The 27,900-nt window shown below is 38.4% G+C and overlaps 1 protein-coding gene across 1 annotated transcript in view; it reads right to left on the reverse strand.

Moving 5' to 3' along the window:
• Window positions 1-27,900, reverse strand: part of LOC134669623 (uncharacterized) — a 233,986-nt gene that overhangs the window by 117,508 nt on the left and 88,578 nt on the right. The gene's annotated exons all lie outside the window — the stretch shown is intronic.

Consider the following 27,900-nt stretch of genomic DNA (forward strand, 5'->3'; position numbering starts at 1 on the left):
CGAAACGGGGTCAGTTAGGAAATGGCAAATATTATTGTCTACTAAACTAGAAGCATTTTCTGTTCGGCTGTAGCAACAGTAGGATGCCTCGGTAAAGCGTGCAGTAGCGTAAATGTTTGCTTGCTTGCTTGCTTCTGGTTTTATTGATATTTGCCTTTTTTAAAATTACCCCGATATCGAAGTCAACCCAAATCATCCTATTTTAACACATTTGAAAGCGCAATTAATTTTTTTATGAAAATTCTGTCGTAATTTTTCTGCGTTCTTCTTATATTACATTCAACTCAACTCATACCGGTTCAGCACATTTTAGTCAAACTTCAACACCACTGATAACCTCTTACTTACTAGTTAAGTTAGACCTTTTAGTGTTACTTTTGGCTATCGATTCGTTACAACCTCTCCGGTAGTTTGGGAACAAATATTTGTGTTCCGAAGCGCTCGGAGTACTTCTTATTGCGGTGTTAACAAACAGACGTGGAATGTTGCCTAACAAGTTCAGAACGACATAAGTGCTAGTGAAGTTCCAGTAAAATGTGCTGTTTGGTAAAAGCAAGGTATAATATTTACATGTGTGTGAATACTACAAAGAAGGAGAGGTAACTTCTTTAACGGCAGATGACGGTGCTACCACGTGTTTTCTGTATTTATTTTAATCGTATGGCGTATATACATAAACATTCCCAAACAACGTATTAAAATCATTTCCAAGTTATTATAATTTCGAAATTAGGACGCTTATTTTAAAACTAATCTAATCATTGCTTATTTATACCGTAGAAACGCAATAGAGTTACAAAAGTCATATTACTCTTTATTTCAATATACGCCCACCCATACCCTTAATTCTCTTTGGTACATTTATTTTATTGGCTGAAGACAAGTCATTTTATTTTAGGGTGTAAATTTTATTTCGAACAATCTTGTGCTCTAAGAAACTAAGCTTGTATTTTTTGTTACAATATTGTTCTTATACTTTCTATTGATTTTAGACTGCAATCATTTGAATAATTTCTCTCTTTACATTAAGAATTGCAACAAAAAAAGTTTATATACTTATTCCAATCTTGCTTATTTATTAGTTTAATTTGATCTTTAAAACCGCTAACATTGGGTGCAATTTGCAAAGTCCACAAGAATGATACATGTTTTCATTTTCGCATTGTGACAGGGGGGAAATGTGTGACGGGCGTGCTTCTCCAAAATCCAATATGACAAATTCGGTAGAACGTGATTGGAATGAGTGGGGATAGAAAATTTATTTTGGCTTGCCCCGTGCTTGTCCGAAGAGACGCTGCCACCTGGGGTATGGTTGAACTCTACGACTTTTTGATGACACGTCGTCTAGTGCCGGGCGTTGACGTTTGACGAGTTCATTAAAAAGTTTGTCGAAGTGCCACTGAATTTGAATTCGGTGAAGCGTGGAACGTCTTATAATAAGTACAGTGCTGCCTCTTATTGACTAATAATGTAAATCTACTTATGGCGGCATAAAAATGATTCGAATACTTACGAAAATAATGAAAAATTTCTATATTTCGCTTTGAAATATAGGTAGTTAGGGGGGCAGGCGTATTTTCCTATTCTAAATAGGAACAATCGAGAAACTTGGTAAAACCTTACTAGTAAAAAATACGTAATCACTTAACTTTTTTTTCTTAAAGTAAATGACAATGAGAACACTGCCATTATATAACCCTATATTTACCAAATTCTGTACCAATTTGAGTGCCAAACCGAAGTCTTCAAATTAATATTCCTATTTTAAAACCGACTAACCCGAATATAATTTACACTTCCTATAAAGAAGCTGAATTGGCAAAGAAATCAAATGCAGAGAAAGCGTAGGAGCCAATTTTTACGATTGTTCCACGTGTGAAATGATTTGCATTTCCACAGAACCCGTGTTTGCACAAGAGCTCCGCTCTGCGAATGCAATATTAAAACGCGAAAGCGCTGGTTCGCCCTCCGCGGATAGAAAAACGTATCTGCCATGCTATTTTAGCTCATATGTTCGTTTGTGTTGGAAGGGTAGGTACAACTTTACTGTCAATATTAATGCTTGCAAATATTTTCATGAGACAAAATTCAACATGAATGCAAGAAAAATCAAGAAATGCAGTGAATAGGTACAGCGCCATTCGGGAAATGAATTAGAGATTAACTAGATACGATATAGTAAAGATAATACTTAACTATTTATTATCGAATGAATCTCTAATTCATTTCCCGAATCGCGGCGCCAGCAAGGTACCTTTTGCCGCGGAACGTCACATCTCTTTACTATTTCATATCTAGTGAATCTCTAATTCATTTCCCGAATCGAGCCGGTAGTTTTGTCATAGACATGTTATTATAACACTTATACTCATTTCCCATTCTTATTACCTCTACAGTACAATACTCGTAGGTAGAGTTTGTGTGGAAAGAGAAAAGTCGTGGAATGTATTGGTTCCATTACAATTCACGACTCTTCTCTTTCCGCACAGACTCTACCTAACTATAATGAACATGTTTATTTAAATTCATTGAACAACGCAAGTGGATATATGATTCGACAGCTTTTCCTATTCAATATTAATTGTTGAACTATATAAGTTTTAATTAACCCGAAAATTTTCATTGGCTATAGGTAATTCATTTTAATCGGACACTGGTCTGGTCAAATGGTTGTATTACTTGCTGAAATTGCTCGAATTGTTCACTAACATTTTAATTCTCATGTGTTTTCATGTGAAATCCGAAGTTATAAAATCAAATATTACCTATAAAATAGGTATTCCACTATCATTTTCCTTTCTTTATTCATAAAGGGGCCGAAAGGGCCTTCATTTGTTGTGGGCTTTATCAAAATAGCGGGAGGGCATTTTAAACCCAATCAAGGGAAAATCAAAACGCGGAAAATAGAAGGGGGCTAACGGAGGGTTAAATTCACATCAATACGCTGTATGATTCGTGCTGACTTTACGATTCTTTAGCCGACTTACCCAGAAACGGATGATAAAATTGGATTTTTAATAGCTATCTACATCCTACTACTGCATTTGTTTATTTTTTACTGGAAATAAATAAACAAACGAATCAAAACTTTATCGGACCCGTCTCGACAATAAATCGAAATTAAACTCTCACTCAGTTTTTCCGCTTTAATACGAAGACATCGGTATTTCGATAATGCTTCTGTTATCTCATACATCTCCCCTCACGACGGAATTTATCTGGGGTGAGCATGCGAAAAAATACCCTAGTAATGAGCGCAAGGGACAACCTTAGTTCCACTTATGTACTTTCCTAACATCGAATGTGTCTGTTGTGTGGAAAGGTCAACTCTAATATGAACAATACAAGATTGTTTTTAGAATGATACATTCCTTAAAGATACGATCATGTGAAAGTTATGTTGTTTTATCGGTCCATCTCCGCACTAATATTGGATTTACGGACGTCGAATCAAATGCCACTTTTCACTCAGCTATGCACCATTTCATTTTTTAGCTTTTTGCAGGACAGTGTTTTCTAAAAGACATTTAAATAAATCTATGCATTATGATTACTGGTTGATAATATTTTCAATGCTTTTAAATTGTTTACATTTGATACCACGAATTAAATTAAAGTTTAGCTACGTTTTACAGCGCCTGACACGAAATCGCGGCAAAATGCGCGAATGAATGGAATTCATCATAAAGTGTGTATGCACTTTTGCAGGTCGCTGTACATACTACGCAGTAGCCTCTAGATCCAGGATCCAGCAGTGTCAAAGGTCGCTTATACGAATATTATACGCAGCATAAAATTGCCAATAATAAACGGTTCTCGAGCACGCCACGCGTAAAGCATGCTCTGAAATTATGGTCCCATTAAATAAACATATTGCGTACCGAAAATTCCTCATAAACCGAACATATCGGTACTGATATTGCTCTTTAGTTTCCTATAAGATTGCCCATTACTGGGGCACTGGGGTCGCCCTACTGACGATATTTCTTGTACAGTCTTTATTGAAATTCTGTCGGGTCGTGACAAAGTTTTAGATCGCTCCGCTGGTATGTGAAAGAGCTATATATTGTCCTACTGTGAGCGGAACTTTTGTTTGATGAGATAACTTGTTATATTGAGGAACTACTGAGTCTGTCGTGTACGTCGTGTTTGTGAAGTCGCCCATTTCGTAATGAAATGAATGTCAAATAGTCAATATAATTATGAGCATAAATAATTTAGCGTATTTCATATCTCAGCATAATATCATGATCGTATTGCAATGATAAAATAACGTTTTAAGTAACTCCCTCGTGTAGCTACTTTAAAATTTAAAGCCAAATATTTCTTAAATGTCTTTTAATATGTAAGTAATTTTCATGTGACTTTCTCTGTAAAATTATTAATATGTATAAAGTAAGTAGGTACTAAGTAAAAAATCATAATGTCGGGGGATGCTTAATGGTACTTAGTTTTATAGTTTCAGAATGAAGTTCTAAAATTTGCAGTTGGGTAGGTACTGCCAGTGCCAGATTCATCAAACCTAAATTGTTAGTTTACCTACATTTTTAAATCTATAAAATACATTTTAAACCCGTGGGTTTAAATATTGTTTCACAAATGATTGAATATTAGAATATTAAAAAAAGTGTATGTAGAAACCTTAAAAAGTTTTTTAATTCTTAACGCTATAGTTCGTTTTTTTTTGCATTAGAAAAAAGGTAAGCGATCTTACACACCTTTTAATAGAACAAACGCTTTTTAAAAATCAGTAACTATTACTTATGAAAGCGGAAGAATATAAATGATCGTATTAGATTCATAATTGTTACATACTTGACGTGATTTATTTTTTTAAACGTGTTTTTCAATTAAAAGGCACATGAAAATTGTTTACCTTTTATCTAATGCTAAAAAAACGAACTATAGCCCGGCTTGAAACGTAAGGATGAATCTATAATTACGCATAGTTCGTTGACCTCTCCAGCTCCTTTAAAAGCCGGCAAACGGTTGACTAGGCACCGCTAAGTGCCTGCCTAGACGAAGGCTAGGCGAAGCGCTAAGGGTTAAGCTGTCACCCCTGTCCGTTTTAGGCGCTAAGCGGGAATATTTATGCTTATGGAAATTATGTCGGGTACATTAAATTGTGACATTTGCAAAAAGTGGTCGTAGAAATATTAATAGTTATAGATTTAAAAATAAATATGATTGGGATAAAAAAAAAAGAAAATGTGTTTGAAGACGAATTTACAATAACATTTGTTTGCTTAAATAATTCTGGAGAAAGAAACGAAAATTTTTTAGTTAACAATGAAGAAATAAGAAAAAACAAATCACAAAAAATCAGTAAGGCTTTTTCGTAGGTTCATCATCATCATCATCTCAGCCATAAGACGTCCACTGCTGAACATAGGCCACCCCCTTATGGGGGGTGAATGCCATAATCGCCATGCTTGGCAGGCGGCTTGGCGATCGCAGTAAGACGTAGTAGTAAGCAGTTGGTCGTTTCGTAGGTTAATGAATAGTAATAATAATAGGCCTTTTCATCTGTGTCAGATGTTCACTTATGACTATGCCAAATCAATATACGCGTATACCGCTCAATAAATCAAGCACAAGTACCATCGAAGCACATGAAACACATGTGTAAATAGAATTTCATTCGTAACGAGCCCAAGGAAACCTTTCCATTTACGAGGGTGTTAAGCGACGTCCTTGAGGCGTCCTTGTCATTGCTGAGAGCGAGGCCCAATTTGGTCTGGCTGTCAGACGTCAAGACTTCTAATTTCGAAACTGATTATATTCGACCTTCCTACGTTTAGAAGCCTGATTGACACGCGACTCAAATATCTAAATTCCGACACATTTATTCTTATTAGATACTGCCAGGAAAATTGACATGTAAAATATTGTCATTCCTTCAGTAAAATTGAATTTATTTTTTCATTGCAGTCCGATAAGGTGACGGTTATTATGTCATAACCTCATATCATAAGTCAGTACCTACTTAAAGATATCAACATTATTATTGATAGAAACTTTCAGTTTTTTTGTTGTTGTTGTCAATACAAGTTCAGATTTATTTTATTTTGTAATTACTTTTATTAAAATATTTCGTTCAATGTACTTAGTTTAAAAAGCAGTGTTATAAAATAGGAAGAAACGAAAACGCACATAGTAACAGACATGATCACATTGTTTTTCGAAAACTAAAAATAACCAAACGCAGCTAATTTTCAACAAACAAAGGGAGCACACACGATACAGTTTCAACAAATTTAATGGCAACAAAGTGTAGCGCTGACCTCACTCAAAGGTTAGAGGCTAGAGCTTTATGGGTCGTCGAGTTGTGGGTAACTCCAAGTTTTACGGTTGCTGCAGTTTATGACGGCTCTATCAAAAAGGATTATACCTCTAGACAGAGTACATTGTTGTAAAAGTTTGGACCGACATTAATTATTGTACTTATTGATAATTTTATAGCTAATCTAGCATCGGAAATAGAAATATATCATACAAATGGGTGTTAAGCTCTGGTTTCCTAGGATAGCGGTGCCGTAATATAGCGACCGTCTCCATACACAATACTACGACACCCATATTTAGCCGTATTATTTTGTATGGTGACGGCCTCTATATTACGGCACCGCTATCCTAGCAAAACTGAGCTTTACGCACAGGTTAAAGGTTACGTTTAAATTGCGACTGCAACAGCGTTATTGGTGTAGCGTTACGCCATAGTCGATTGGCTAGCTCTGCTGTCGTAGCCGCATCGCAGCATTGCTGTCACGATTAGAACTTTAATCCGCCACTCATATTATCAAGGAAATTAAGTGTCTTCGCGCGATTCCCACTGCTGCAACGTTGCATAAGCAATGCTCCAAAGAATCACTAGATAATTTGGAGCTAATTATCAATCAGTTTCACCGTGTATGTTCCGCTTCCTCGGGATCTTTAATTAAGTTACCGTTCGATACTGGTCAGTGGTCCGGACCAAAGTGGAAACTACCGGCTTGTGAAATTAGTCACTCGATTATAGACTCGTGCACCGATCGGGTGTATGTAGTGCATTGCTTAATTAATTATACTTGAGTCCAATAAAAGACTAATGCCGTTATTCGTAAACGTCTATATAATCTAATCATGAATAAGTTGGCACTGGCAAAAGCACTTGTTAAAACGATAAGCGCCCATTTTGCTTAAGAATAAATTTTATAAACCAAACCATAATAAAATATTGTTGTGAACTGATAATTCGTTACATCCGCCGTTAAAATAATCAGTGTCGGCAAACAGTAACTTTTAATCGAAAAAAATCAATTAAACCCTGATCCCACAGAATCAGTATCTTTATCAACTTTAGTAATTAAAGATTGAACGACAGAGGAATCCTGAATTCCCCTCGTAGCATAAAGAATCCTCAAAGTCCAATTTGATTATGAGAGGGAAGTTATTAATTGAAGTTTTAAACGTCGAAGTAAGCGGGTCAGTGGACGGCGCGGGCCGCTGAACACGGGAGCCTCGCGAATGACGGGAATCGACACTTGTCCATACACGGAGTATAAATTGAGTGAGTTTGCAAGAGAGTTTTGATTAAACTTTATTGTTAGCTTCAGAATACTTTGACGTGTATAGTTTGACTATAGAATCATTAGGAAGAAATTGTATTAGGGATGACTCACGTTAGACCGGGTCGTGTCAGGGCCGGAGCTTCCGGGCCTGTGGAAAGTATCACGTGATCGCCTGTCATGTCATAGAAAAGTACACGGCCCGGTCTAACGTGAGTCATCCTTTAGTCTGCGATGTTATATTATTATGTAACTTTAACATGGCGCACGAAATTCACCTTAATCCTGCCAATACCGCTCCTTAGCTTTGTTAGGTACATCGCCCGTCTGGCAGCTAGTCTATCCATTCGTGATCTTCAATCTAAAGCGGACTATTTATTTAATCGTATGGCATGCATGATTAGGCAGTCAGAGAACAGCTTTGAGGTTGTTAAGCCAGGCAACTACGTCGGGTGTCAGGGCATCCAGATCCTCAGCTGGGCCAGGATAGGAGTGAAGAGGGCAGCGCCGTAATATGTGCTCAGTGGTTTGTTCTTCTTCGCCACACTCGCAGAGGGGAGATTCCTTCCAGCCCCACTTATGTTGGAAATAATTACAGCGGCCGTGACCTGTTCTCAACCTATTTAGACGGCACCAGATCTTACGAGGTAGGTGAAACCCTTTTGGTTTTATCGTCGGGTCTGAAAGATAGGGTGTGTCTTTTCCAGCCGTAGCAGTAGACCAGTCAGCCTTCCACCTATCCGAGATGTTGAAATTGCTTAGGCCTGGCGCCATAGCACAGGGTGGGTTTCGAGAGACCAACCGTTGTGGAGGAGGGTGGCAGAACTCTTGATGCACTGGTAGCGTTGGGTTTTTCAAAATCTTCTCCACTTCTCTCTTCAAAGCATGAGCGCGACGGAGATGAGGCGGCGCTACGTGACTTAGTACTGGCAGCCAGTGGGCCGGAGTAGATTTAATAGTACCAGAGATGCATCGCATGGTCTCGTTCAGCTTGACGTCCACTTTGTTGATATGTGCACTACCTAGCCATACAGGTGCGCAGTACTCGGCCGCAGAGTACACAAGCGCGATACCCGAAGTGCGTAAGCAATCCGCCGAAGCTCCCCAGCTGGTGCCACAGAGTTTATGGAGGAGATTATTTCTCGTTGCTACCTTTTGCGAGAGCTTGGTTAGATGTTGCTTATAGGTAAGGGACCTATCCAGCGTAACACCGAGATAAGTTGGGCAGGGATTGTACTTGAGTGCTTCTTTATTCAGGTAAACAGTTGGATGATAGCTGGCCATCTGGTTGTATAGATGAAAACAGGAGGCTTCAGTCTTACTTTGGCTGGGTATAAGTCGCCACGCGCTAAAGTATGCTGTCAGAGCTTCTAAGTCCGATGACAGTGTTTGGGCACCAGATTCAAAATCTTTGCTCTGTGAGATAAGTGCGATGTCATCGGCATATATAAACTTTGTAGCTTCTGTATGCGGAAGATCTGAGATATACAAGTTGAACAACATTGGCGCTAACACCGAACCTTGAGGAAGGCCATTGTTCAACTTGCGTTTCCTGCTCTTCTTGTTTCCCAAGAAAACTTCGAAGGTCCTTTCAGACAGCATGTTGGAGATGAGGTCTACTAATTCTCTGCTTGGGATTGCTGACATTAACTTATAAACCAGGCCGTGCCTCCAGACTGTGTCGTAGGCCGCTGTGAGGTCGATAAAAACCGCGGTCGATTTAAGGCGTTTTTGAAATCCGGCTTCTACAAAGTTAGTGAGAGCTAACACCTGATCGACACAGTTCCTGCCCTTCCTGAAACCGGCTTGCTCGGGCGGTGTGACCGCTTCTATATAAGGTTCAATGCGGCCTAGAAGGAGACGTTCTAGCAGCTTGTGAGAACAGCTGAGGAGAGCAATAGGCCTAAAGCTTTCGACAAGGTTTACAGGCTTTCCTGGTTTGGGCACAGCTATTACTTTTGCTAACTTAAACTCTTTCGGTAAGTTATTGTTTGACAGGATGTTAGAGAACAAGGTTGTTAGCCAGCTGACTGCGATGGGCCCCATATGCTTGATGAACTCATTAAAGATGTTATCCGGGCCAGCGGCTTTATTGTTTTTGAGCTGTTTAATAGCGGTGACAACTTCCTCCACACTGAATGGTCTGGCAAGCTCGTGGTTTCTTGGGGAGTTTTCCTTGAGAGCTGTCAGTTCTTTTTTAATTTTCTTTGTGAAGGTTTTGTCACTTTTGGCTCTAGTTAGTTCAACCAGTCTAATGGCTATGGCATCTGGGTTAACGCTTGGGCAATCTCTGTTTTGGCTGTTTTTTCCAGTTAGGCTGTTGATGGTCCTCCAAGCTTTTCTACTGGACCGTTTGAAGTCCATTTGCCCAACTGCGGTTTCCCACTTTGCTCTTCGGCTCTCGTCGAGGGAAGCGAGGAGTTCGGCGCCAGTATGAGGGTTTCCCGTTTCTTGGTATTGTTTATATAGATCCTCGCTTTTCAGACTCCATCCAGGTATGTACTCCTTTCTGTAACCCCTTGGTATAGATGCCTTTGCAGCCTTGATTATCAGCTTACAAAAGTTTCCATAGTTGGAGGCTACAGGGTCCAAGTTAGCTGAAGACACATTTAGATCCAACTGCTCCTCGTAGCTCACCCAGTCCGCTCGGGCAAAGTTCCATCGCGGTAGGGGCATAGAATTATGAAGGGGAATTTTAAGGCCAATTTCCAAAAATACGGGTCTGTGTTGACTGTTCGGAAAATTGGACAGTACCGAACGGCTACAAGGAAGTGGATGATCCAAGGGGTCTTTGGATACAAATACCAGGTCAGGGTTATAGTCCTTTCTCCATCTGGCAGAATGGAAGGTTCCCTTGTCTTTAGCATCGAATACCAAGTGTAAGTTGTTCATATCCACCCATTGAGCAAGCAGCTCACCGTTTGCGTCCACCTCTGAGTATCTCCAGTTCGTATGGTGACTATTGTAATCCCCGACGTACACACTCGGGTGCGGCTGGACAGGGAGCAGTTCGGAAGGCCATGGGATACTTGGGGGCTTGTAGACATTGGTCACAGAGATGTCCTCAACTTGCACGACGATGTAATATAAAGAATCTTTGGCGCTGAAGGTGGCCACACGAATGTTTGAGATGTCTGACCTGGCAAGAGTGGCTATGCCGTGTTTAGGATGGTGGATGGCTTTAACTAGAGTGTAGCCCGGTAGTCTTACCCTCTTCTCAAAGTCCGCTTCATCCCTCGTGTGAGTTTCCTGAACATTAACAATATCAACTCTATAGTCCCTTAATACCTTCGTCAGATAGTCACTCTTAGCTAAACTTATTCCTTCTATGTTCAGTTGCAGGATGCGTACCGAGGGGCCGACATCCCTTGTTCTAAGACTCCTAGGAGTACACTTTTTGAGTGAGCTTGTATCTGTAGAATCGTTGACATTCGTGATCGCCATACTGTATCTCTCTGATTGCTGGGTTGCCTTTGGAAGGCGTTACTCATTTAGCACCACCCAGGGGACACGTGCAGGGTTGTGGTAGGTTATTCCTGCGGACGCGAGTAACAATTGTCCCCCAGTAACAATTGTCCCCCATAAAGCGGACTTATTTAGTAACACTCAGAAAACTGCCACACATGTTTACCATAACTATACAACTGATGTATAACAACCCAAGGGGTACAAGATCGGAAACTTCCATGGACAAAGTTCCAGAGCAGGGTAACGAAGCGGATCGGTATCGCCACAACAAACGGGATCCTTCCAAACTAAAGTGACCCGACGTCATTTGACTTTGTCGTTGTTCGTTCCAATAAGGTGTAGATCAGTTAAATGTGTACAGTCAGTTACACAGACATCTGAGGGCCTACCAGCAATATTAAAAAATCGAAAAACGTTATCTGCTTCTCTATCGCTCTTGCATATTTAAGCGACGGACAGGCAGATTTAAAGAAATTTTGATTTTTCGCAGCAAGGCTTCTGCACTCATCGCATAGAAGTTTGTACACATGCGAATTATCTCTGCAGCTGATATCCTCTATTATTTTTAATCATTTTGTAATTACTTTTGAAGCAATAATTTGTGAAATACTCGTTGTGAAAAATCCAGCAGCATCCGGGTGTTTAATATCAACGGTCATCTATTACGGTTTTATTTGATCGTTCAATAAAGAAAGTAGAATCGGACCAAGAAAAGTCTGCAGCGGATTTGATAGCCCACGCAGTGTCAGTGTTATTTATACGTCATAATTTCATAGAAGTTTGACGTTTAAAATAACACGTGCACTGCGTGGGCTATCAAATCCGCTGCAGACTTTTCTCGGTCCGACTCTAATTAGGTTGTAAGAGGAATTGTGACATTACCGTTTTAGGTAAATAGCTGCTATCCTCTGAAACGGAATATCTAGTGATGATAAGATGATGGTTTTTGTGTTTGTCTATCAAATAGGTCGCTGAAGGTGCAAAATTGTTTCAAAACTTTTTTATTGAGACCACATTCTATTTAACTCCACTAGAGAAAAGATTGTAGCTAGTGCACTAAACGACTTACCTAAACTATTTATGTACATTTTGACTACGGTAATTATTTACGTTTAATATTTATTTACAGTTAGGTATAATGAATTCTCCAGTACAACATTACTTGAATAGGATGCCTGACCCAGGCTGACTCGTGCCAAAGTTCGTACAACGCTGAATGCAACATCCCAACGAACTGTTAGATAACTTTAGGAATTCGGCTTTAGTTCTACATCAAGTTTTCAGGTATTATTCACCAACAGATATTCAAAACAATGATAATTCGTGGAGCTAAATTATGATCAAGTAAAAAACAGCTAGGTATTAGGATAAAAATTAGATATCTCCTTGCTAAGCTAAATAATTACCTACTGCTGTAAGCAGTTATCTAGGTACACTTTTGCAAACTGACATTACTGCTTTGAAATGTCACAAAAATCAATGAAGAAAATTTTTGATCACGGTTCATAGTAAGCAAAGTGCAAATCAGGAAAAGATTTTTCACGATAGTGTAACTTCCTGCATGTCTAGCTCGGAAATAAGGACCAACAATATCTAACGGGGAGAGTCTGAATGTTCAAAGTTAGCGGCAAAATGTATTCTGCGCGGATTGAACGTACAAATACATGCAGGCGCCAACTCTGGTAACGAAGCGAGTTTGCGCGGCCCACCAGCCTTTGGTAACGAATGTCACTACATGTTAGTTTTCTACTCGTAACTCCCTAAGGGTTGAACGGGTCAACTTTTACCTACCTCTGATCATGGTGGTTTCAATTGTAAAGGCACATGTTCTTTTGTATATCAAACTAAATAAAACTAATTTTAGTCGGTTATTTGAGATGTTTAGTTGTTTATGTATAGAGAACAATTTTTAGTAAGCTCAGCACATTGGAACTGAGACAGCCGACATCAACAGCACAAATACTATTTTGGAAAAGTTACATAACAGATTATTTTAGGGGTACGAGCAGCATTAAAATTAAATCACTAAGGTCATAATGCACCCTGTATTTTCTTGTGTCTTTTTGTCTTTTCTCATCATTTATATCGGTTCCACATACACGTTAAAACATAAACATAATAACCGCTGAAATAATTTTTCAGCAGCAATTATGATGCCTCCAAAATGCTATAATAGGTAGGTATTAAGTATGGTTCGACGGATCTTTTCATGAGCATCCGGCATATCTTGCTACTGATTGCTAGATTCAGTAGACCTACGATTCCAATTCGCTTACCAATAGTTTTCATCATTTAATTAGACCAATCCTTTATTTTCATACCTGGAACAAGGTAAAAGTAGTTATTAGTAAAATAATCACAAGGATAACTTTAAAAAACGCAATATAATATATAAATTCCAATTTTAATAGATATTTGTGTATTGTGCGCGCTAATCTGTAGCTGTACCTAAGACTATGACAAAAAAGAGGTATAACCAATTTTCGATATCATTTGAAGACCGGACAGCGTGATAAGAGACGAGTTAAGACACTGAGAGAAAATTACAGCAGCCATTCATGAAAACCCTTAAAACGCGATCCTGAATTGTTCCCCCGGGAAATTATGGACTTAACACCTGACGAGGCTCAAATTTTAATGTCGACAGCCCCGAGCCCGCTTCCCTTAGGTTTCCGAATAAATTAACATGTTTTTGTTGTGACGTTTTGTCCGCCATCGAATTTGAATGAGTTACACGACGCCATTTTCTTGTCGAACAAAATATAAACTTGAAATATCTGCTTAAAATGTAAACTCGCCATGTCTACTTAAAAAGTGTTTACATTTTAAGTAGACATGTAGGTATGCTTAAACTTAATAACGCTTAATATCGAAGCCGATTTCAGTTCAGGTACTACAACTATGGTTTTTTCTACCGACTAAATTCCTAATTACGCCCAATTCGTTTATCCCATACCTACCCTACCTACCCGGTAGTCTAAGCTACTTAGACCATAGTAGAATTATGCATACTCGTGTAACTACATACCTACTTGTGGAGTTTTACGGTTCTCCTGAGCGTTAGTGTTTTCTTATTATAAAATCTCTCAGCACCGCCTTAATAATTACCTACTAGTAATCTTAGCTTCTTATTGCGAAGTATAATCCTGGTGAAATTAGTAAAGCAGCGAGAAAAAAACACATTTCTAGAAGAACTGGATCGTATTCCAGTGCATTATAATTCAGTGGAATGCCTTGTTAGTGAATTCTCTAAGTATTCTCCCAAGCATTATAATGTTTGTTATCGTGAAACTTTTGCCGCAAACTGGTCCTTATCGACGTCCGGCGGCGTCCTAATACCGGCGCAAATTGCGTGCGGGTCTTATGCCAAGTCGCATGTAAGTATCTGATATTCCAATCGTTAACCAAGCAAACGGTAGTCGAACAATAGGCGATCCAGTACTAGCACTCTTCCTACTACTACGACCCAAAATGAGTCTTGGCCACCGACACGAGTAACCTCCTAGGCCCGAGGTCCTACCTATAGTACTTCTTCAGTTCGATTAAATTTAAACTATATTGAATTGGAACAGAGTTGTATTTCTTTTGTTTCGCTAAAGGCCGTACAAATGAAAAACCTAAAATATGCCACTGAAGTTTGAGCCTTGAGTTGATTTTGATTTGTTTGAAAATTTAGGCCCAGGCCTCAGGAGGGTCAACGCCAGTTGTCTCGATCCAGCGCAATCTCCTGTCAGTTATCATCGCTCCAGCGATATCTGGGACTCTTAGCTAGCACCCTTAGCACTCTTAGCTAGCACTCTTAATAGATTGCGCAAAATTATTTCGGATATTCAATTATTTTTGTAACTGGTTGGTGCAAGCGTTGGGCTCGTCTACGATTTACAAAGAATAGGAATATAGTGGTGCCTTCTGGCGTTGGCTCCAGTACCGAGAGGTCTATTATAATTAGGCTGGGCACATGTCACTGTCAGGCACGGTTGTTACACCCAGTCTTTATATGCTAGGTTAACTGAAAGGCTTAAAGTTCATTGTTTATTTTCTATGCAGCCATTACACTTCAGGGCCTTAATGTTCTTGTGGCGCCACTGTGCCAGCGCCGCGCCTTTTACTTATCTGTGCTCACGAGTACTGTCAGAACGCACGGTGCCGTCACACATATACGCACAGAGAGATAAAAGCTGTATCTTCCAAGAAATACACGATTGATTCTGCATCAAAGTTTTAATGAAAAGCCCCTCAACGCAGCATCCTGGGCTAGGGCTTCCAACAACTGGTGACCCCGACGTGATGTAAGAAGCCTCCGCGCCACCTAACAACCACGTGCGGCAAGAAACCTCCGCGTCGTCCGACGGCCACGTGCAACTACGCCCCGCTCGACATCACCGGTGGGCATCGCGCACACTTAATCGGACGCCAAGCCTGCGTCGGCGTCCCCGGATCACGCGGCACGAATCTGCGGAGCACGAGACGACGTTTTTGGACAGCGCGGCACCGATCTACGGAGCACGTGTCGGCGAGCGCCACGTGCCTGCGACCGCCACGTGCCTACGACGGCGCGCAGACTTCACAGCGACCGCGGACAATTTTGAGCAATCATAGAATTGATGAAACATTTTTAAACACATACATAGATTCTTACTTCCACGTACTTATTACCACTTTATATTCCACCAAGAACGTACTATGGCTATTAATCTACATAAAAAACCTTAAGACACCTTGTGGCGTAAAACCTACAGATGTAGGTATCTTAGGTATCAGGATTTACGCAAAAAGTAACTTTGAAATTGATTGAAATTGTGAAATACCTATTGTAGGTACAGGGTGGCCAACTTGGAGGTATACAACTTTTTTTGCCGCCATTTTGTTTTGGCGGCAACTATGACAGTTGTTGCATGAAAATTACTTTGTGTAAATACGGCAAATTTGTTATGGAGCGTTTACAAGACGGGGACACGTGTCACGCGCCACGAGCCACAATAGAAACATTAAAAATAACGTTTCCCGGTCGATTAATTTCGTGAAACGGTGACATTGACTGGCCCCCAAGATCGCCTGATTTAACAGCTCCTGACTTTTTTCTGTGGGGCTATCTAAAGGGACGTGTCTATGCTAATAGGCCAACGAACCTTCAGCAATTAAAACAAAATATTCGAAACACTGTCGCTGAAATAACGCCAGAAATGTGTGAAAAAGTGATGAAAAACGCGATGAAAAGGGTTCGCATCTGCCATGCTGCTAGAGGTGAACATTTGTCTGACATTATTTTCCATGTGTAATTGCTGACCCTACATATTATATTTAACAAGGAATACTTAATATTTTTTTATGTTTTATAGAATAAAATTTCAAAAATAAAGTGTATACCTACCTCTTATTTGGCCAACCTGTACATACGAGTAGGCACGGCTGGTACCGCTCAGGGTGAATAATAGTTATTTGTTTTACAAGGGGGCAAAGTTGTTGTTTAACCGCTCCCGAGCAAGCGAAAGAGTCCAAAATTGAACCACGAGCGTAGTGAGTGCTTCAAAAATGGAATCTTGAGCGTTGCGAGGGTTTCAAAGCACGAGGGTTAAACAAAATTTGCCCCCGAGTGAAACACAAAATTTTTCACCACACCAACCTGAGGCAACTATTAAATGTAAAATATCAAACAAAATCAAACCAAATCAAATCCAAATGAATGTTATTAAATATTTATCATCCATAATCATCATTTAAAAGTCAATTCTACCAGCCAACATAAGAAAACAACTCAAAATTTGCATTTGATTACTTTGCCTCACATGTGAATGAAATGCAACTTTGCTATCAGTTCTTGAAGTGCAAAGTAAGCCTTTTCGAGCTGGTGTGGTGAAAAAATAATTGTTATATCACCACCGTACTCCAGATATGATGGTATGCTAAAAACATTAAATTGCACTTCGAATGGCGCCTGCACGTTTGTATACGGCAATAAAACTCGTTTTGCTCATAACGACCCAATTTTTTCTTTAGGAGCGCTGTCATTTACATTTTTTACGCACGCTCAGCGGCACATAAGCGACGTGTTGAATACAAAACAAATATTACACGGCCATAATATATATATGTAATGAGTAACGGACATTTCATTTTATTCACATAATACTCAACAATTTGTGGCACGTGCTAGCAAATTTGAGGGGTGTTTACAGCCTGTCACAGCAAACAGTACAATTAAAATTAAATTTCAAAACACATTGTAGGTATAAACGTCACTCTTTATACCTACAATGTGTTTTGAAATTGAAATTCCTGATAAACTTCTTGATGTAATGGCACGAGCAATGCTATAACAAAAGCGACAACACAGACGTCACAGCCATGTCACAAAACTCTCCAAAGTAACATGAAACATATTTCAACTTCTTATTGTTACTCGTATTCGAACTCCTTCAAGCCTACACCCATTTATACATGCACCCTAGCGGTTACTGTAAACCACATGTACCCTTATCCAGCTCGAGCATCACAAATGACTGCACCCCCGCGTCACGTCCGAGGCACCAAGTTGACGTAACTATCTGAATATTTACAAAGTTGCCCGGACCTTCACTCTCGCTCGTTAGGGTGCTTGTCTTAGTCTGTGTAGCCGTGTCCAAGTTAGCAGAACATTATTAGAGATTTGCATATGACTTTAGACTAGAGATGACCCGGATGTCATGGCATTACTACTCTTTTTCTGCGACAAGCGTTCCATCGCTGTTATTAATTGTACGCGTATTTTATGTACAATGTACTATGTAGGTTCACAGTGTATTATCCTATTAATAGTGAATATTTTTACAAATGTTCTGATACCTAGTCCCAATTCAAATCCCAAGAACTTTTTAATAGCATTGATTTTTCAAATAAATCGGGTCCCTAGCTAGAAAAGTTCAACTAGAAACACATTTTGTAGGGCATGAAAAACCATTATAATTTTATTCATATAAATGGTATTAAAAACATTAAAGCACGCAAATACAGAACCGTAGAAAATTCACAAAACCGGAATCATTATCTGCGTTTCAGTGCCGCCGGTAAAATAATATATCACATGCAACCTTAATATGCATACCTATTCATCAATTAAGTACGATACGTATACAATGCTGCTAAACGCATACAATGAAACAAATGGAGGCTTATGCATGCATATTCCATAATTGTGCCTTTTACTGTCAATAATTAGCTTCTCTAATTTCTGTATGGTATTCGTTGTTTGAGATTAAAGGGCATTAACAACAACATTTCAGTAATATGCATCATTTGTATGACGGAAAGGGATAAATAAAGATTCAGATCGCAACGTATTCCACGTGCATCTCGAGAAGCGGTACTAACGTACCTATCAGGTAAATCCTTCATATGCAAGTAAGTTATGCGCTATCTTCTTAACATTATTCCATCTTATTTATCATATAAGAAATATATATTTGTAAGTTCGCACGCTATATACTTTATACAGTTTCTACCTGTGGAAACTTGTAATTGGCTTACTGTTTCTATGTTATTACCTAACTTGTTACTCAAGCTGTAAGTTTTCCTAATAAATAAAATAAAATAAAATAAATAAAATAAGTAAGTAAGTACCTACGGGACCTAAAATGATTCAGCGAGTACTAGAGAAACAAAAAATTGTCATGATGATTTTGAAATCATTTTCAGAACCCTGTTGCATAAGAAATAGTGTTAAAAACAGCAGAATTCGTAGCGATTCATTATTCAGTTAGCATCTCTTCTGCATCAATGCTTGTATTGCATTACAATACATAAATGCTGATTCGTGGTAACGAATACATCTTCCTCTTCCTCGGTCACTTATTTCTGAGGATCGCAACCATGTATGCTTCGTCTCCAGTGTGCAATCATAGGCCATATGGGTCACGCACTGCATGTTGCCGCCAACCACCCTCTTCACAACATCAGACCAACACATAGAACCACGAACGAACGAATACATGGACCTTACAAAAGAGGCCGCAATCTATAAATATATACCTTTAGAATGAACAAGGCTGCGCAATAAATGCATTAACGCGAAAAACAAAAATATATCGCAATCAAATTATAAACCGTTGGCAAGTATAATACGGCGCGCACCCGGTCCCAGCAATATGAATAAAATATCCCGCCACGTGCCACGGATTTACACTGCACAGCTTTATATGCGGAACATGGAGTACTGCGCACGTTTTACAGACTGTGACACGCCACTTATTGATTCTGAGTACGAGGTATAACATAAATCGTTTAGTTTGCTTTGTCGGTGTTACGATTTGTATTAGTTATAGATAGAAGAGTTTTAGAAGCGATTGGGCCCAGTTTTTTTTTCTTAAAAATACAGCTTAATTTATCATCATAAGTTTCCCGTATCAACACACATAAAGCAAGAAACTTAAATACCTAAAGTATTAAAATATATGAAATTTTTCGTAGCATCTACCTACACAGGTTGTCTCTGCGTGTACAGCGATGTACAGCGTACATCTGTTCGATTTCCAGACAGTACTTCAAACAAGATAACTAACCACTTCAAAAATTTTCGGATCAACTTTTATGCCTCGTTTCCCGTGACTATGATATTTTTCTGTCTACATAGACGCAAGATAAAGATAAAATAGGCGATCAGCAACATCTGATCTGTCTTGGCACACTTCCCTGCATCCACTCCAAGAAAACGCAAAGTAAGTCCCTAAAAATCGAGTTTCGAATTGGACAATCGCCCAAAAGCATCCCTCACTTTCAGCACTAGCGTTTAAACAAAGTCCAACGAGTGTAATCCACTTAGCATAACTACGTATACTTAAAAGAGCGTAACTTACAGTCGTCACAATGACATTTAAATCGTTTTAAAACTAGAAAAGTATTACTACTTCAGTATTTACGAGCGTACAATGACACTGAGCAGATATAAGTGCTTGTAACATAAATAAGGGAATGTTTAAAAGCGAGGAATGCTCCACAGCGAGATTATGATAAGAGCTCTAGTGCTTACCCGTTCGTTGTACCTACATCAGGATAGTACTTGAATGACAATTTTACGTTATGAGGACGCTCACGAGCAAGCAAAAGATGACGTTCGTAATAAAGAATACGCATTATAGACGTCGTTCGAGATTATTGCTAGATGAAACTTATTCTACCGCCGTATCGTTTGGGAATAGCAAATTTAGTCTCTGTTTCCAGCAGGGTTACTGTTAATATCAGTTACATTTGTGTTGGAATGTGTCTTACTAGTACCTAATTTTGTTTAACACTACGACTTGACTCAATCGAACTATACGTAACAGGGAACTTGTTCTAAGCAACTGTTTTACTTTTATAGTGCCATTTCCATATTGACCACAGTGGCATAACTGCATTAATCGATCTACAAGTGATACAATACATATTTAAATATACACAATAGGAGACCGAGCTTTGCTCAGAGAACGTATAAAAACTCAAGTGCGCGTTTTCCCAGAGATAAGACCTAGCCAGATCGATTATTCGCCCCCGAAAACCTCCATATAGCAATTTTCATCGAAATTGTTAGAGCCGTTTCCGAGATCCCTGAAATATATAAATATATTATACAAGATTTGCTCGTTTAAAGGTATAAGATATCATCGACATTTCAAGAAACAATATAATGCTAACTTTTTAACGTTCAACTGCGTCCAAAGCAACCTAAAAATTCTTCAATGACAACACAGCACAAAAGCAAAATTTTTGGCAGGATTAATACTTTAAATCACCAACCCTTCCACGGTAATCCATTAATATATCAATAAATGTTTTTAATTACTCACACGGCCCAAACAAAAATCCCCAGTAAACTAGTGCTGCCTCCCGAGGCAGGGGTGACTGCAGTTCGCATTAATATTGTATGGAGCTACGTGTTCTGATTAAACTCGGAACTAGTATTAGGGGCTCCGAGGTGGGTAACCGACCTCGTAAAAGCAAAAAGTAGTTCGCGGAGGCGACTTCGAGTACGAGACATTTGAATAGAAAGGAAATTACCTGGAGAGGCTCGAGATATGTAGAATAACTTCCACTGTGTAAGTAGGCTTGGAAAATATACAATACATATAGGGAATTTAATTCAATTTATACTTACTGGTTTTACAACATTTGATCATCAAAACTAACTAGACATATGTATGTTAGACATATGACATATGGATAGAAAACATAAAGTTAGTTAAAATACTGAACCATAAGCTTCTAGCTCGATTTTAAATATAGTAATATCAGTACGGCTACCATCAGTTTGGCATTGACATAAACGCTATCGTGAACGTAATTTACTTTCTATGCATTTCGCTCGTACTGACATATTAGTGCGAAAGAGATATATAGAAAGTAAATTACGTTCACGATAGCGTTTATGTCAATGCCAAACTGATGGTAGCCGTACAGTCAATCAATCAGTCAGTCTGGGCATAGCGATAGTAAAAAAAAATATTGAAAGTCAATTTCCACTAATTGTAGACGCCTCATGATTCCTAAGAGCGAGTTTAGCTATCTGTTATGCATTTTCTGATTTTCTCTGACCAATATTTCACTTTCATAAAACTCTATGAAGCACAATTTAAAATTAAGTAAATATTTTTTTATTTGTGCATCCGCGAGCTTATTTTTCCAATTCTCCATCACATCTACTCGTAGCGAGAGATGCAAGTTACTACGTGGTGTTTAAAATGTATGAATACGAAGACCCGACTCCGCTGTACATACTATACAAACTGCAACTATTTGCATAGGTCTCAAGGGTTCTCCGGCGACTCGGAGATCTTTCAGACATTCTAATAAGGGTTGCGTTCTGGGATTAAGCAGGATGGTTTGTATTTGAAACCATTTCCAACGGTATCTGTAGAGCTAAGGCTTAGTGGTCAGGGGTTAGCCAGTTCATGACTTTAAAAGGCTCAAAGGATCAGCAATATTTAAAATATTGATATTATTAAATTCTAGTAGTGTAGTTATTTCATGTGTAGACTAAAATCACATTTATACTGTAATTAAAATACACTGTGCACGGTTAAGATTTGCAAATACTATATGTATGCCTTATTGTATTCACTAAAACATTGCAGTGATTGAGTCACATACAGAGTGCAGCAGTCAATAAAAACAAAACCTTCAATACCCTCTAGTGCTTAGTCCCAACATTCTCTCACTCAGTTCTTATTTAGATCTTATCACATTGAAATAGGGTATACAATTGAACATTGCCATATAAGCCGTCCAGCATAGGTTAATCCGATTCAATTTCCTACATATTAGCCTGTACGCAAAACAAAGGGTGTACCTATTATGTATCCATCCACTCAAATAGATACTCTTTTAGTAATAGATATTGAAACCGTATCGTATAAGGGATTGTGTTTCTACTCGTACCATTAAGCGCTTTACGGAAAGCCTTTACTGTATTGCAACTTAATTATTAGAGAAATGCATAAAAATAGAAAGAAAAACACTAAGTACAAATGACCTCATCGAAACTCATCGAAAAATGTTCAAACCGAGAATCTGAAGTTTAATAGATGCAGATGTAGAAATTGTATTCCCTTATTTAAAAGTTCTATCTCGAAGTGTGCTGTTCATTTATTAGGGTTCCGTACCCAAAGGGTAAAACCATAACCCTGACCGGGGGACCCTATTACTAAGACTCCGCTGTCCGTCCGTCCGTCCGTCCGTCTGTTACAAGGCTGTAAGTATCTCACGAACCGTGATAGCTAGACAGTTGAATTTTTAACAGATGTGGTATTTTTGTTGCCGCTATAACAACAAATACTAAAAAGTACGGAACCCTCGGTGGGCGAGTCCGACTCGGTTTTTATCAGACGTAAGACTTGGGTAATAGTAATAGTACACAAATGCAAAAGTATTTACAGCGAGGTTAAAATATTTGCCCCAGAGTCCCATTTGCATGGCCAGAGATTAGTCTACGTTTGGAGAGTGCCGGCAAACTGGCTTACTGGCTGCGAGTTCCCATGTTCGGGGAGGGCAAACATGAACTTTCTCATTTCACTCGAAATGGGGAAGGTTAGGTAAATATTTTTAATAGCCCGTCGATGTATTATACATGTATAATGTCTGGAAAACCGAGCTTTGCTCGGAAAAGCTATAAAAACTCAAAAATGCGCGTTTTCACAGGGATAAGACCTATACCGGGTGTGGCCTGTAATATGAGCAAAAAATTTAACTGTAGGCTGTACTCCTCATACTGATCAACATTTGTTCAGCGACTTTTAAAAATAACTTGTAGTTTGATTTTTAATACACTTTAAAGGTTATTCAAATTCAAAGACGCAATGTATTGCGAATTTTGTTATGTTTAAGGCTTGACAAGCAACGTCAATCACAATGATCCATTGAAGATAATATTTATTTTGTGTGAAAAATAGGGAGTCTAAATACTTCATAATTTTTAAAAGTTGTTTGCAAAAGTGTTGCCGTTTGAGGAGTACAATCTATGTTTTAATTATTTGCTCGTGTTACAGGTCACACCCGGTATATGTAGCTAGATCGGTTTATCACCCCCGAAACCCCACATATCGAAAATTTCATCGAAATCGTTAGAGCCCTTTCCAAAAACCCCGAAATAAATATACATATAAATAAATAAACAAGAATTTCTCGTTTAAAAGTATTCGATAAATGAGGGATTATTTTATGTACTTAAGTACAGTCTGTGAATTTCTTTAAGATTTACTAAAATTGGCAAATTATATTATCAATGGATACATCGACGCATTTTCAAGAAGTCTAGATTAACTTATAGGTTCATTTTTACTAAGGTTACAGGCAAGCTTTGCCTGTTTTTGAATATGTTTACAAAATGTGACTGTCATTTTCTTATACAGCAACTGTAAGGAGCTTAAATGAGTTTGCTCTCAGCCTCTCACCCGCTCAAGTAGTCTTAACAGTAATAGGAAAGCGACATGACAAGTGACATGTAATAGGTGCCCGCTCCCCATCCCTTGCCCGAGGCTTGTATCAAGGTTCGCAGGCTGCATGAAATTACGTAAGCTCTCGCAACAATTTTTCAATCGAGTATCGCTCGGGGCGAAATCGCTTCGACGCTGGGGTGTTATTCCATTTAGTTATTGAAGCGAATCTTTAGGATAACCAGTATTAATGCGCTCACTGATAATGAAGAGTTGCTACGAATCTAGAGATCTTAGTTTTACTGGTTTTCTCAAGCATTTGATTCGCAGTTCGGTTAGGAATAAGCGGCTCCGCGCTAAATTGTGGATGTTTAGTAATAATTTAGGAGGATATATCGCTCGGTAAACATTTTTGGCGTACGCGTTGGTAAACCCTTATGGGCTTGAAGGGATTGGTCGCTTTCAGAATTAACACGTTATACGAATACGGTAATATATGAAAATAAATACACAGAACGTTTGCCGTTGATTACGCTTACACTAACAGATTTACAAGTGGAGTCAACGGTTGAAAACCTACATTCATCCAACGAATTTAAAAACTGTTAGTGCTTGAAAATATTAAGCTTTCAGTTTTTTTATATTGAACTATACCGTGTTAGCGTTTTGGTGATATACTGTCAGCTTATATGTGGGAAATAATTGAAAAAAAATGGAGATCTAGGCTCTCTGAAACATGGCAAGGTAGGTACGAGTACTAAAAATACAATACAATACTCTTTATTGCACACATAGTAACGTGAGTTAAAACCGTAAAATTAAATTAACAGGCAATGATTTTCACTATACGTACTAAGTAATAGAATATAATGTTAGCAAGTAACATGTACCTATACTTACCCATTTCTAATTGAAAATGTAAGTGACAGCTGACCAAAGAAGCCTCCAAAATTGTGTCCATAGACAAACCCAAACTCTATTCAGCTCGCAGTCAACAGTTAGCTAAAATTAAGCGGTTATTAAACAACGCTGACTAGATTACGCTTCGCTCAAGCCTTGTTCTGTTCTAGAGTATAATATAATTTTGCATATCAACGCCCGAGTTAGCTTAGCTAACTTTCTGAAGTTGGATATGAACATCACTCTATATTTCTGCGTGGTGTATTAGTAATTAAGAGGATTCAATGGCCATAATGTTTAGGGGACTGTTTAGGGGACAAGGTCATGTTCATGGGATAGGTAGTATTTTTAAGACTTCAGGCCAATTCGAATTTCGAATTGGCTTCGAACGTACACTGATATCAGAATGACACCAAAATGATTTCATTCAGCTATCATGCATTTCGCTTGTACTTGTCCATACATGTATTAGTGCGGGCGAGACGCACGATAACTTAATAACACGATTCAAACATAATTCTGATATCAGTGTAAGTTCAAATTATGCCGATGATTAAAAATTCAAATCCTTAGCCATGGCGCTGGTAATTTAGGGCAACTAATAAGAGAGAAACATAATGAAATAATACTAAACTTAAGTTAACATGTGGACACAAAATAAATAATAGTACCTTCTAGGTACAGAAGACTCACTCTCTAACAAAACGCGTCTGTTACGATCAGCACAGATATGGCCGCTAGGTGCCGACACGCGCGGTGATGGCTTTCCCCAAAATTGGGGTGGAACGGATGTACTTTTAGTTACCTGTAGCAAAGCGACGAAATGGCGGAGTGAGCCACGCCTGATGTGGAAGAAGAGGCCGCAGGCGCATGTGTATGTCTGCTAACTGAAAGCATTAACTCAAGTCTTCCCTATGCTTAAAGTTGCTTTGGTCTGTTAAATAGGTATTGTCTAACCCACTAATATTCATAAAATTTTACGGTCCTAATTCAGTTAAATTATGTTTTATCCCTTTCTTACAAATACATAAGTCAAAATGACAGATAAGGACAAACGATTATTAGATAATTCAGGTCTGTAGCGCGTTTATGAATAAGGGGTAGGCATAATTAAACCAAAATACTGACAAGTTACGACGACATGCACACATAGGTAGCTAGGACTAAATTAAATGTAGTCTCCACACGGGATTGTTATGCCATTGCCATTTAGAGTTCTTGCTAAATAGGAAATTCTATAGTGTAAGTATTGAACAATCAATTTAGCTAGGACCAAATGGCGCAACAATGGCGGAGCGTGATGGTACCTACATTATTATATATTTTAATACCATGTAAAATTAATTTGTCCCGTTTAATTAACATTTGGAGCGTTCCGTTTTTTACAAATCATAATTTTCATAATCGCCACCCCATTTTTCAGCTTTAATGTCCCCGTCGGATGGTGCCGCGTTTGAAACAAAAGATTGATATATATTTCCTCTTTTTATTAGGTTAAGAATGATAAATATTTTCTCGCCCTATCTTTTCGGGAAACCTTGATGTTTCATAATTATCTACGGAGATGCACGTCCACGTCACGTGCACGGCGCAGAATAATTAATCGTAGAAAAGTTCCTCAGTTTTACATTAAACCCACCATCTCAACTAGGTCATTCATTTTCCAATGTATAGTTGCAAAATACTTATTAAATAAGTTGCTAAAGTAAATCTTGGAATTAACTCGTAGTTTTTAATTTTGAAGCATAGGTATACTCTTTGCGATTACACAGCGCAGTAGACTAGACGTTAAGCTGGAAACTTGTTCTTAATATTAGGTTTATAATCTTAACGAATTTGTTTTAAATATAACTCGCTTATTCAAATATTCATATAATATAAAAGTGATAGATAGAGGAAAAGGATTAATTCATTTTAACTTTATTAAAACGCGTAAGTTTTAATAAAGTTATAAGTGTAGGTATCTGTTTTAAATACCTACCTACAATCCTACATAGTCACAACAGATTAACAAGTTACATTTGCAAATCGATTCCAAAGGCAGTAATAATTGGCAGAATCACTGGTCTGACATGGTGACAGGCCCCCCGGGGCGCGAGTGATACCGCACACCTCATTACTAGTGTAGTGTAAGGGCCAGTACAGATGGACCACATTCCAAACCCGTAGTCGACAGTCAGTTTGTTCCAAACCTTAGCTCGTGTATGTTACTAGTTTTAGAAAAACCTAAGTACATATTTGTCTGTTTCATATCGATGTAAAAGATCTAGGATAGTCCGTGCGAGCTTTGCTCTACTCTTTTTTTAAACAAGCTAATATCTCTTTTTCATGGATATCTACAAATGGTCTCGTCACGTCAATTAATAGCCTATTTTCATTTAAATGTAATAACGTCAACCACATCCGCATTGCATTATACAAATTAACAGTAATCATTAATGTTATACCTATGTTCTGGGTAATTACATACCTAAACCAAATAGAACACAGCCACCAATAATGAGATCAGTTCGATTTTGAACCGTATCACATTTGATTTAAGGCGTTTGGCAATTATGGTTACTATCCGGTATCCTGTTACTGTCGCTTATATATTAACATTGAATACAGGACAGTAATTAACAAGATTAACTTACATGCAGTTAAAGGTTCCAATAAAAATATAGGTACTTATGGCTGTATTACGTACGCACTACATAAGTTCCAAGCTGCTCATTCGTGCGATCTGAGATAAGAATCATACCCACGACCTCTGATTTGAAAACTAAGTCGGATGCCCCTAAATCAATAAAGGATCACTTATTTCCAGTTGGCGAATCAGAGCAAACAATAGTGGTTTTCCGTGTTAATCTAAAAAGGGGCAACGGGCTAAATTAATAGTAATTATGCTCGCACGAAGCCGCTAATTGAGTGATATTGGCAGCGAACTAATGAAATATTTATAGGTTATTAACTCTAACATTCCAGTCAAAACAACGTAACTTTAATGTCCTATTTCTATCTTTTGACAAGTTTTTTCGGGATGTAATCATTTAAAACAAAAATAGATGTAATTTGCGAAAGAAAAAGTAACCAAGGCTGACTAGGAATCTTACTTTGTGACTTAA

Source organism: Cydia fagiglandana, chromosome 12 (assembly GCF_963556715.1).
Source record: "Cydia fagiglandana chromosome 12, ilCydFagi1.1, whole genome shotgun sequence".
In the NCBI taxonomy this organism is placed as follows: domain Eukaryota; kingdom Metazoa; phylum Arthropoda; class Insecta; order Lepidoptera; family Tortricidae; genus Cydia; species Cydia fagiglandana.